General features: G+C 38.2%; 1 protein-coding gene across 1 annotated transcript in view; it reads left to right on the top strand.

The window, feature by feature from the left end:
- LOC126470552 (5'-AMP-activated protein kinase catalytic subunit alpha-2) overlaps window positions 1–11,702 on the top strand; it is a 184,753-nt gene extending 173,051 nt beyond the window's left edge. Inside the window, exon 13 of the mRNA XM_050098489.1 lies at window positions 6,667–11,702. The gene's annotated coding sequence lies outside the window, so the exon portion shown is untranslated. The remainder of the gene's footprint in view (window positions 1–6,666) is intronic.
- The last annotated feature ends 684 nt before the right edge of the window (window positions 11,703–12,386 follow it).

Below are 12,386 nucleotides of genomic sequence, written 5' to 3'. Positions count from 1 at the left end.
GATACATAGTTGTTGCCAACCTGGCGGATCATAGAGGAGCCTTCTGCCACTTTATTAACACATGTGTCAGAGTTGGAACCCCCCACCACAGGAGAGCACAAAACAGGAATGCTGAAAAAGCGTAAACATCCTTTACTGCTTTGGATCATGTTTAGATTTCATTGAATGGTTTTAAATGGTCCCTGTTGGTGCCACCCTGTACACCAGTGCAAAAGTTGCAGTCAGGCTGCACTCCATAGGGGTGTGATCATGTTCACTTGGGGTGCCAGACCACAGTGTCCGTAGAGAACGATTGAATCATCCAGGGAGTGTCAGTGGTGTCAAAAAGTCGGCAATAAAGTGATGTGTGTTGCTCTTCACAATGCAAAGTGTTGTTTTCAACCACAAAATGTGTGGGAATCAATGCCCCAGGGAAGGGGTGGTTTTGTGGATGCCCTTTATGTCACCTCTTGAGGGCTTTTTGTGTCAGTTCTGAGTAGCTGTGTATCAGAAGTGTTTTCATGGCCACCCATAAGAGAACTGGGTGATTTCAGGGTTGGGTGTTGTGGTTCTGGCCTTCGTCATATAGGAATCAAAAGATGATGTGAAATGTGGGTAAGAGGGAGTGCAATGACCTTACCATCATGTGACACATCCATGATGCCTCTGGGCAGAATTGTGGTGAAATTTTGTGTCAGTGTGTTATCCTTGACCCACCTTGCACCTCACATGAACTTGTGAGCTGTGGTCTTTTTTTACGTGTGTTGACACCTTGCTTTTCAAGGATACCTGAGCTTGAAGATGACATTCCAATTAACCACTGTTTTGCATCGTTACAGAGGGATATTGTAGGCATATTTGAGCAAAATTTCAAACTTATGTGCTTCAATGGAAGACAGTCACAGGGTTTCAGAAAAAATGTTGAATGTTCCGCTTTCAGTGTAAGTTGCCATGCCACATTCTTACAAATACACTGTTTATAATAAGACAGATTGACAATATGCCCTTTACAGCCAGGGCAGCTCAAGAGCCAATATATATCTAAGTTGATTAGGCTGACCAATGTTGCACATCCACTAGTGATGAGCAGAATACGCTGGGGCAATGATTATAGGAAGTTGGGGACAGCACCTAGGCTACGGAAAACAGTGGGGTTATCCAATGACTGTCCTGCAACTCGTTGACTGTCATAAACTGTTGCCAACTGTCCTATTTTGTGGCAGGCTCCACACACGGCCTGTGTGTGTGGGCAAACCTGTTGAACATGTACTAAACCGAGCGAGGTGGCGCAGTGGTTAAACACTGGACTCGCATTCGGGAGGACGACAGTTCAATCCCGCGTCCAACCATCCTGATTTAGGTTTTCTGTGATTTCCCTAAATCGCTCCAGGCAAATGCCGGGATGGTTCCTTTCAAAGGGCACGGCCGACTTCCTTCCCTATCCTTCCGTAATCCGATGAGACCGATGACCTTGCTGTCTGGTCTCCTTCCCCAAAACAACCCAACCCAACCCAACATTTACTAAATGACATTTGGGCCAGACTGCTGGGATGCACATTGATGATCACATCCATAATCATTGAATCTGCATACAATGTAGCTCACTGGGGACACTCGAAACAACACTTGCACAAGAGGTCTTAAAGGTTGATGAACCGTGCCATGTAAGACTGCCTTGGCCAGTTGTAGTACTTCTTGATGCAATAATTTACCAACAGCTGTATGATTTGTAGAAGTTTATTTTATTTTATGAACTTCTATGTGCTACCAGTTTCGGCATTACATTGATGCCATCTTCATGCCCCACGCGTCATAGTCGTAAAATCGTTATACATGGAAGGAGCCATATAACTGGATCCGTGAATCAATCGTCCTGCAACAGCTCTTGGTGGCCAGGTGACACAGACTGAGGTGGTTTGCGTATGGCTCCTTCCGTGTATAGCGATTTTACGACTATGATGAGTGGGACCTGAAGATTGCATCACTGTAATGCCAAAACTGGTAGCACATAGACGTTCATAAAATAAAATAAACTTCTACAAATCATATGGCTGTTGGTAAATTATTGCATCAAGAAGTTCATACCAGCCGTCATCCCATGATCCATAATGGATCAAAGAAGATTAAAGTTGTAGTACTGGTTGAACTGTAACTGTGTTGCCACCAGATGGGTGTGATGACACAAAATTTTGCGTGAGCAACTGATGAAGTTCATCACAGGTAAGTTTTTCAGGGTTGGTAGAGGGCTTCAAATTCTGAATGAATGATTTCATATAAACATGCACTCAGCAGCAAGAATTGGCACAAGATAATCCTCCCACCTTTCTGTAGTCTCATGAAAATCGACAGACATCAGCATCAATAGGGAAGAAAGCTTCTCTGCCAATGCCTAGCCGACTATCAGTGTGACACAAGTAAGGAACAATGCTGCAGTATGTTTGAACAGTTCCTTCATTTGCTACTGTTGCAGCTTTCGTTGTTGCTCCTGGAGGCACTACTGCTCCTTCCAGCATTGCAAAAATGCCGGGTTCCATGGTGGCCACAATTTAACACTAGGAGAAAAACAATGAAGAGCATTACACATGTGTGAATGTCGAATGTCACCACTTTAGTATCAGCACAAGTATGATAATCCTGTGGAATCATCACTGTGGCCACAACTGTAACAACAGCATGAATGTAACTGTGCTAGGTGATGGTGGCTTCACTGCAAGGCAGGGAGCTGAACCCTGGAAGAGGGAATGAATCTAGATGTGCCAGTTAATCTACGGGGCAGCACGAAGGAAAACACAACATGCGACCAATGCGAGCAACTGAGCACAGAGCACACAGAACAGAGCACTATGCAAGGCTAAGGGAAGGACCACAGGTGTCGAAATCAGCAATACAACTGCCAGTCCAGGTCTATTGGCTGTGGCAGGAAAATACCTGGGTCAGTGGCTCTGCCCATGCCACACTTCGCACATGTCTTCTATGGCAGCATTCTGCACTATTCTCCTATTATACCCATGTCAGCTCCTCTGCCTCCATCTTGATTTCCACTGGCAGTGAGACAAAAGCTTAAGAACTCATACCTACAGGCTCAACCTTCTTTCCCTAGTATTTTTTGTGCATTAATATCTTTCTTTGTTATTGTTACTTGTTATCCTGACCGAGCGAGGTGGCGCAGTGGTTAGCACACTGGACTCGCATTCGGGAGGACGACGGTTCAATCCCGTCTCCAGCCATCCTGATTTAGGTTTTCCGTGATTTCCCTAAATCGTTTCAGGCAAATGCTGGGATGGTTCCTTTGAAAGGGCACGGCCGATTTCCTTCCCCATCCTTCCCTAACCCGAGCTTGCGCTCCGTCTCTAATGACCTCGTTGTCGACGGGACGTTAAACACTAACCTCCTCCTCCTCCTGTTATCCTGTTTTACTTTAATGCTTATACTCTACTGAATTCCTTTGTTAATATGTTTCTCTCAAATTTGCCCACCAACACCACCACCACCACCACTTCTACCTCTACATCTATTTCTGTTACCTCCCACTACGTAATCTCACCTGTATGTTTGATGTCTCCATGTCCAACTTCATGTTTGAATGATTAAGTAATTGTTACCAAAAGGCTAATTGTGAACTCTAAAATTACTGCATATTACTTTATTGTTTGAAGAGATTCAGTTGTAAGAGTCTTCACGTTTCCCATGATGCTTTTTGTTGGATAAGTAATGTATCCACTGAACAAAGAGTTCCTATTAAATAAAAATACAAATTTTGTAACTTATTCTTTGAATTTTTATCAGCTTCATTCAAATTTTCTCAGCTAGTAATTAAATATGCTATTAAAAACTTATAAATATTGTCCCAGGAGGAATGGTCAGTATTCAGGCATTTTAGAGCACGACAATGATTCAAAGCAAAAAAGGCTAGTAAACATGAGCTCTAAAATGAATACCTAAGAACCATGAACATTTCATCTTTGATACTGTGAAACAAATCTCTTCTTCATCTACATCTACATACATACTCCCCAAACCACTGTGTGATGTACCACTATTAGCCTTTGCTCTCCTGTTCTGCTCGCAAATGGATTGACAGAAAAATGAATGTCTACATACCTGTGTACAAGCCGTAATTTCTCCTGTCTTATCTTATCTGCGTGGTCCATTATGTGAAATGTACTGTACATTGGCAGCAGTAGAATTGTCCTGCAGTAAGCCTCAAATGCTGGGTTTCTAAATTTTCACAATTGTCCTTGTGAAAAGAACTTCATCTTTCCTCCAGGGGTTCCCATTTGAGTTCACAAAGCATCTCTAATACTTGAGTGCTGATTGAACCTACCAGTTACAAATGCCTTTGAATTGCTTCAATGTCTTCCTTAAATCTGACCTGGTGGGATCCCAAGCACTCAAACAGTACTCAGGAATGGGTTGCACTTGTGTTCTATATGCTATCTCCTTTATAGATAAATGTAAATTATTGCAGATGAATAGGAAAAAGAATCCTGTAATGTTTGAATACTCCATTAATAGTGTAGTGCTTGACACAGTCACGTCGATTAAATATTTGGGCGTAACACTGCAGAGCGATATGAAGTGGGACAAGCATGTAATGGCAGTTGTGGGGAAGGCGGATAGTTGTCTTCAGTTCATTGGTAGAATTTTGGGATGATGCGGTTCATCTGTAAAGGAGACCACTTATAAAACACTAATACGACCTATTCTTGAGTACTGCTCGAGCGTTTGGGATCCCTATCAGGTTGGATTGAGGGAGGACACAAAAGCAATTCAGAGGCGGGCTGCTAGATTTGTTACTGGTAGGTTTTATCATCATGCGAGTGTTAAGGAAATGCTTCAGAAACTCGGGTGGGAGCCTCTAGAGTAAAGGAGGCGTTCTTTTTGTGAATCGCTACTGAAGAAATTTAGAGAACAAGCATTTGAGGCTGACTGCAGTACAATTATACTGCTGCTAACTTACATTTCACGGAAAGACCACAAAGATAAGATAAGAGAGATTAGGCCTCGTATAGAGGCATATAGGCAGTCATTTTTCCCTCGTTCTGTTTGGGAGTGGAACAGGGAGAGATGATGTTAGTTGTGGTACAAGGTACCCTCCGCCACGCACCTTATGGTGGATTGCGGAGTATGTATGTAGATGTAGATGTAGATGAGCCACACTTTCAACCATTTACCTTCCCTGCCACCGTCCTTACATGCTCGTTCCATTTCATATCCCTTTGCAACATTACGGTTAGATATTTAATCAACGTGACTGTGTCAAGCAGCACACTACTAACATTGTATTCTAACATTATGGGATAGTTTTTCCTACTCATTTGATTTATTTACAGTTTTCTACATTTAGAGCAAGCTGCCAGTCATCACACCAACTACAAATTTTCTCTCTGTCATCTTGTATTCTCCTACAATCACTCCATGATGATACCTTCCTGTACACCACAGCATCATCAGCAAACAACTACAGACTGCTGCTCACACTATCAGTCAGATCATTCATGTACACAGAAAATAAGAGTGGTCCTATTACATTTCCCTTGGCCACACCTGATAATACTCTTATCTCTGATGAACACTCGCCATCAAGGACAATGTACTGGGTTCTATTACTTAAGAACTCTTCAAGCCACTCATCCATCTCGGAACCTATTCTGCTTGCTTGTACCTTCGTTAACAGTCTGCAGCAGGGCACCTTGTGATACACTTTCCAGAAATCTAGGGATATGGAATCTGCGTGTTGGTTTCATCCACAGTTAAAAGGTCATTGTGCGAGGAGAGGGCAAGCTGAGTTTCCCATGAGTGATACTTCCTAAATCCATGCTGATTTGTGGACAGAAGTTTTTCTGTCTCAAAGAAATTTATGATGTTCAAAATCAGAATATGTTCAAGAAATCTGCAGCAAACTGATGTTAAGGATGTTGGTCTGTAATCATATGAGTCTGTTCTTTTACCCTTCTTATACGTATCTTCTGCTGCAAGCTATTTTCTTCCCATATTTTGGTAGGAGGTAGTATTGATGAAAACAAGAAAAAAATTGTCTGGTTAAACATGGGCTCTAAAATCCATACCTTAAGAGCTACTTGTTCAGTAGAAGAAATGTGTTCACAGTAGCAAAGATGAACAAGTGCTCATAGCTCTTAAGGAATGTGCTTTAGGGCCCATGTTGACGGGACTGTTTTGACCACACTACTACCTCTGAAAATATAGAAAGCAAAGAGCTTGCAGTAGAAGAAATTTATTTCAGAATATCAAAGATGAAGAAGTGCTCATAGCTCTTACGGTATGCGTTGTATAACCTGTGTTTACTAGACTTTTTTCCCTCAAATGATCATTCTTGTCATATCTGCAAATATTAACCATTCCCCTGGACACCGTGTATGTGCACATATTTTCAACCCATGATCTATATTCAGACTATTTCTGTTCCATACAGTTAACTAATAAGGCTTGTTACTTATGTTTGATCTCTGTGCATGTGATAAATGTGTCCTAATGTTGTCACAAATTGAGTGCATGATTCATACAGCAATCATGATTGTCTATAATCAGGCAATGCATTGAATTGGTTGCATTGCAGCTATTCAACAAAGCATATTTTGTCAAATGCTTTATTCTGATAACTTTTAAACATTTTTTATTTATTTCTACTACTTTACAAGATACTTAAGCTTGATTTTTTTGTTTTAGGTTTGCCACTGTTCTTCTATGGCTGTATATGAGGAGACCAATTGTACAAAGATCAAGCGACAAGTTTAGTTGTAATGTTGTGATTTCAGTGTAAAACATTAAAAGAAATTTAAAAGTTACCTTCAAAGTCACATATATAGGAGCCTTTTTTGTTAGTATTATAGTAATTGAAAGGTTTTTATTTATGGCTATTGTTTAGAATTTTAAGTGCAGAAACGGAAGACTGGTATGTATTGCCAGTATTTTTGTGCTCATACCCTAAGCTACTGGTATTAATGTAAACAGTTGACTGGTAGAGAAATGCAGCATTTTACAAATGTGCTCTTGTACAAGAAACTGTTGAAGAAAACTAAATGCAACTTTTAAGAAGCGACAAGAAATACATTTTGCCCTGGTAAGGTTATATATGATCACTTAATGTGTAATATTAGCACTTCCAGTTTATCTGAGTTCACGAACAATTCTCTGCTATAAAAAGTTCATTTTATTCTTACTTACCACCTTATGTTTCACGTGGGTGCCATGCACTCTGATACAGATTGTTTGCTCTATGTGAAGTCTCTGTCATTGCACAGCTGGTATTAGAACACCTTTGGTAATCTTTTGACAGTTGTACTGCCTGGGTCAGTGTCTCTGAATTGAATCTTGTGAGAGGGTAAATGGTGAGGGATGGATAGAGGCACAAAGGCACATTGGAATGAATAAAAGCAAAAGCTTGTATCATCGTCACTATAACATTCACAAGAAGAATTTTTCCTTTTGTATCTTTCTGCAACACCATTTCAGCTAATTGTTCATCCACACATTCTGATTTCATCAGTTGTATGTTTTCATCCCACTACAGGGTGTAGGAGCACTTGTAAGAAGAAGGTGGAAACCTTTCATAAATTGATAGATTGGATCCTTCCAACATGTCTGTCATCAATTAAACATGGACAAAGTGAAACTAATGTTGGCTTGTCAGTTACCTTGTCAGTAACAGAGTCATCTTGCCCACACTTCTGAAACCAGCTCTATCCTCAGAATCTGATGAGCCACAAAAGAGAACACACAATGGTTGTCCTTTTACTGCCAAGTGCTTGACCAGGTTGCACAATTTTTCATAGCCTTCTAGTCTAATGTGTAACCATGAACTAGCCAAAATTCTCAGCGTGAAGATCAGGTGACTGTCTTAATGTCATTGTCACTGTCTAAGCTGTTATAGTGAGCACGTAGTCTAACCCTTTCTTATAGAATTGTGAAAGATTGCAGCAATTTGTTCAAATGTAGATTCACATGAATATTATATTGTGTCATGTTCAGAGAGCAAGCTAAAAACCTTTTCCTCCCTTTTAACATTGTAAGCTGTTGATAGATATCTCCTTACATCTTGGTGCGAAAGTAGTACCTCTAGTTTCCAACAGATAGCAGAAAAATGTGGTCTTGTGTAGCACTCTACAGCTAGCAGAGCTCAGGTTACCATCATTCTTTATGTTACCCTGTAGAGTGAGTATTGACTTATCTCCTGGCATTAAGGATTAAATAATACAGGGTGTTTCAAAATTTTTTATTCGATTTCACAAGACTGTCTTGTATGTGAATGAAGATACGAATTTATACTCGTGTATTAGATTATGACGTTTTTGTTTTCAGAAGAACCCTCTGATTTTAAAAGGGGTTATCTTTTATATGCATACAACTTTGATGTACTTTTTACAACTATACTTAAGATCAAAGGTTTCATTTACCTTCAACAAATGTTCAGTGTGGCTTCCACTGGACACATGACAAACAACCAGATGATAGTCAAAGTCATCTCACACTTTTACAAGCATTCACTACTGTTGCTATGTCCTGTCACAGTTCACCAAAAGTTGTTGGAAGGGGAGGCACATAGACAGAGTTCCATAGTTTAAAAAATAAAAATAAAATAAACTCACTAGTTATACACAGCAAGCCTGGAGACCAATGGTGCAATGTACACCCCATGCGGTAGAGGCACTGTCATACTAGTCATGAAAATGCTGCTGCACAGGTGTAATAGAAATGCACCTGTTGAAAAAGAGAATGCAAAATGCCCTTTTGTCACCACATTATTACCATTTTGACTTGACGCACCTTGGGTAATGTCCAACCAAGCAAACAAACAAGCTAGCTGCAGCAGCTAGACCACTACCAACAGCTGCATGAACTGACAACTTACAGCTGGAGCCAAGATAAATTTGATACTTAAATTAAAATTTACTTGAGTTTATATCTTCGTTCATGTAGAATATATAATCTTGTGAAATTGGATGAATCTTATGGAAACATGCTGTATATTGACTATAGAACAATATTATTTATGTTGTGGTCGTCAGGAGTCAGAAAGCCATTAACAATAATTGTTTTTAAATCTTTCAGTTCTAATGTTTCAGTCAATGGGTGAAACTGTACAACAAGAAAAGTGGAAAAACTTCGGAAACCTGAATGAAAGTTCCCTTCATCCACCACATATTTAATTCATACTAAAGAAGAAAAAAATTAAGTTTTCTTTTGAAACTTTTTGGAATATTTTAACATCTTGAAGAATTTAAAGTCTGGTTCTTCATCAAAGCAGTGTCTGTTTTTCTTCTCTAAGTATCAAAAATGTAGATTCAATTTCATGTTGTACTTAAGCATATACAAAACTGCCTTCATAGTTTCCAAGCAAAACTTATGAGGTAGGGGTTCCATTTTTGTCAGTTCCATTATTTTGTAAGTACTGGTGATGTAATGCTTTTATGTGAAATGTTCTTCTCTCATTTGGTGTACCAACTGCTTTGTTTAATTTGCCTCAGTTTGCATTCAGGATAAGTGATTCTCCTTTAATGCTGCTCTCACTTGATCTACTTTTCACTCAATTTAGTAGTCATGTCACATACTACTATTCTTTTTTCCCATCCTTATAGGACATTATTGCTTTCGGCTCTATTTGGTATGTGGGGACCACATCATATATTGATGAGACACAGTGTTAATCATCTTTCTTCTGTCTATTGTACACTTATTATCACTTTGTTCCTATATGCTGCAAGTGTTCCACTGCTTTAATCTGCCCAGTCTCTTCTTACATGCCTGCTTCCACTGATAATCTTTCTGCCTCCTCTTTCTGTACATGTTGTGGAAGCCAGAAGTGTGTATGTGTACACTCCTTATCAGATGTGCTTTGGCTTAGGAAGATGATTCACCAGTATATTTCCTTCTGATGTTATTTTGACTGAGTTTTATAATGGTGCTGCTTGTAAAAATCTCAGAACTTTTTGCTTCAGACATTAGTCATTGCAAGATGATACTTGATAAATCATCACTGGTGTTACTGTGTGACATGTCAAGTTTACTTTCTGTAGCTGCCAACAAACATAATGTGATAAAATTGTCCCTAAGACCGTAAACGTATCGAATCTGTACATAGCACCTGTGCAATGTGAGTGTATAATTTGTCATGTGATAAACATTATTTTTACCAATGATGATAATTTTAAAAGATTTCTTCTGTGCAGTCACTGTATGTCTTATGAAGACAATGTGTGTGACAGCTCTTCAAATGCCTAAAAAGTGACAGAAACTTTCAGTTCTGTATTTTCTGCAGAGTAATAATGATAAAACTAAACTGATAACATGTTATATTATTTATTGTATAATTAGTTAGTTCTTATAATAGGTATTTCCTTTTTTTCTTCGTCTACAAAAAAGTATTATAATGTGCACCAAAAGAAAGCAATAGAAAGTGTGTGTGTGTGAGAGAGAGAGAGAGAGAAAATTTTTAATCAGTGAATCTGGAAAACTTGTTCTGAACTGTTTATGATGTGAAATAAACTGTAAATAATTATTATGAAACAGTGTGATGAACAATGGACATATTTTATACCTTTGATGAGTTATTAATTACTCACGAGGACTTGGAATGTTCAGCTATGTTAGTTTATAATAGTAAAACTACTGAAGAAATAACCATTTGTCAGAAATAATGCTAACAAGGAAGAAAATTGTTTGTGTGGGAGTTATAGAGGTGAGGAATACTGAAGAGGGGGAGGGTAGAAGAGGAGAAAAAAGGTGTGAAATAATTTTCAAAATAATAACTGTTCTCTTCCCATTGAGGAACTGCTAAATGATTGAAGTCACATATAATATTGATATTTCCATCATTTCCTTTTAATGAACAGAAATGTATTTCTAAAACTTAAGTTTTCTAGAATTAATTAGCTCTTGTGGCGTCTTGTCTGTCTGTCTGACCTGTGCCTAATAGGAAAGGTATATTGTGAGTCACATTTGTAAATTATTCTAAAGAAACTCTGCAAGATGACATTATTGTGTTACTTCATTGTCATGGTACTCATTAAAATTAGGTAAAGTGTTATAAAAGTGTGGGAGAGGTTTTCTTTTAAGTGTACCATTCCTAAATTAAATTTAACTTAACAAAAGGAAGAAAGTCACCTATTCAGTTGTCACTGAATACACATAATGTGGTAATTTAGAGACAATGACATCAGAATAAAAGAAGAATAATATTAGAAAATGTAGCTTTATCCTAAAGAAATAATTAAGTGAACTTAAGAATTAAAATGCTAGTCAGAAACATATTCTACATACTCCAGTAAAAGCAATGGTTAGATCATATCCACCCCAGGATTCATCCTTTTCATTGCACTAGCAATAAAATGAAAAAATTAGTACTACATCTTAAACTATAGAACTGGAGGAATGTAGCTGTGGTAGTAGAGGAGAGGAAAATGAATTTCTTGATTGTAGTCTTTTTAACAATCAAGACATACAAAGTATTGATTGCATTCCCCATCCGTATGTTAGATCTCTACTGACTTGAAAGTTCCAAAATGATGCATGTTTTCATATGTATTTATATATTTAGCAAATTTATTTTTTTAAAGTTATTGATGAAAAGCTGAGAAATGTAAATAAATTCTGTCATACCTAATTAATGAATGTTACACTGTCTGAAATGATGTGCTTGATATTCATTGGCAATTAAGAGGCTGACATATGTAACAGAAAAAATGAAATAAAAGGATAAAGAGACATTGGTGTGAGATATCAGTTTTATTGTTTTCTAGAAAATACTTTGTGTGAAATATACTGCTAATAGCTTGTCAGTAAGTCTTTGTAGATGAGTGTCTATTGCAATTTTGAGAATAAAATAGCAGTATTTGTTTCTGTTTCTTGTATCTGTTATGCTAAGAGGGTCAGACTAGAAGTTTGAAGAATGAATGGGTGTTAGTAAAGTCTATGTTAAATCTAATGTATAATGTAATTCATGACTGTCAGAAAGACTGGAGGAACCTGCAGTATTGCCTGCGTAAGCTCTTGGCAATTGCGTTTAACATCTGACAATTGTTCTCCTTCTGCAAGCTTCTTACTTTTTACTTAAAATAATTTAGCCGTAAACTTGCAACGTAATGTCATCCTTGATGCCCTAAAGCAGCCTTTACTTAAGAAAATTCCTTTATGTGTGGAGAGAGATTAAAGAAACACATGTTGTGGCTATCTAATAAAATATAAAAACTGCATTTTAACAGATGAAATGCAGTCATATGTCTTCCTTCACAGTGCTTATCCATTGAAAGTGAAGAATAAAATGCGTGCACAATAATGGTACATATGACATATAGCCCGACACTAACTAGACCAGTCACTACTGCAAAACACATAACACGTGTGAAAGAAGATCAATGCTAAGTCGAAAGCTAAAAGTTAAGTAGAGAGCA

This window comes from Schistocerca serialis, chromosome 3 (assembly GCF_023864345.2).
Source record: "Schistocerca serialis cubense isolate TAMUIC-IGC-003099 chromosome 3, iqSchSeri2.2, whole genome shotgun sequence".
NCBI classification, from domain to species: Eukaryota; Metazoa; Arthropoda; class Insecta; order Orthoptera; family Acrididae; genus Schistocerca; species Schistocerca serialis.
The sequence above is the reverse complement of the archived record's forward strand: the minus strand, read 5'-3'. Positions and strand labels throughout refer to the sequence as shown.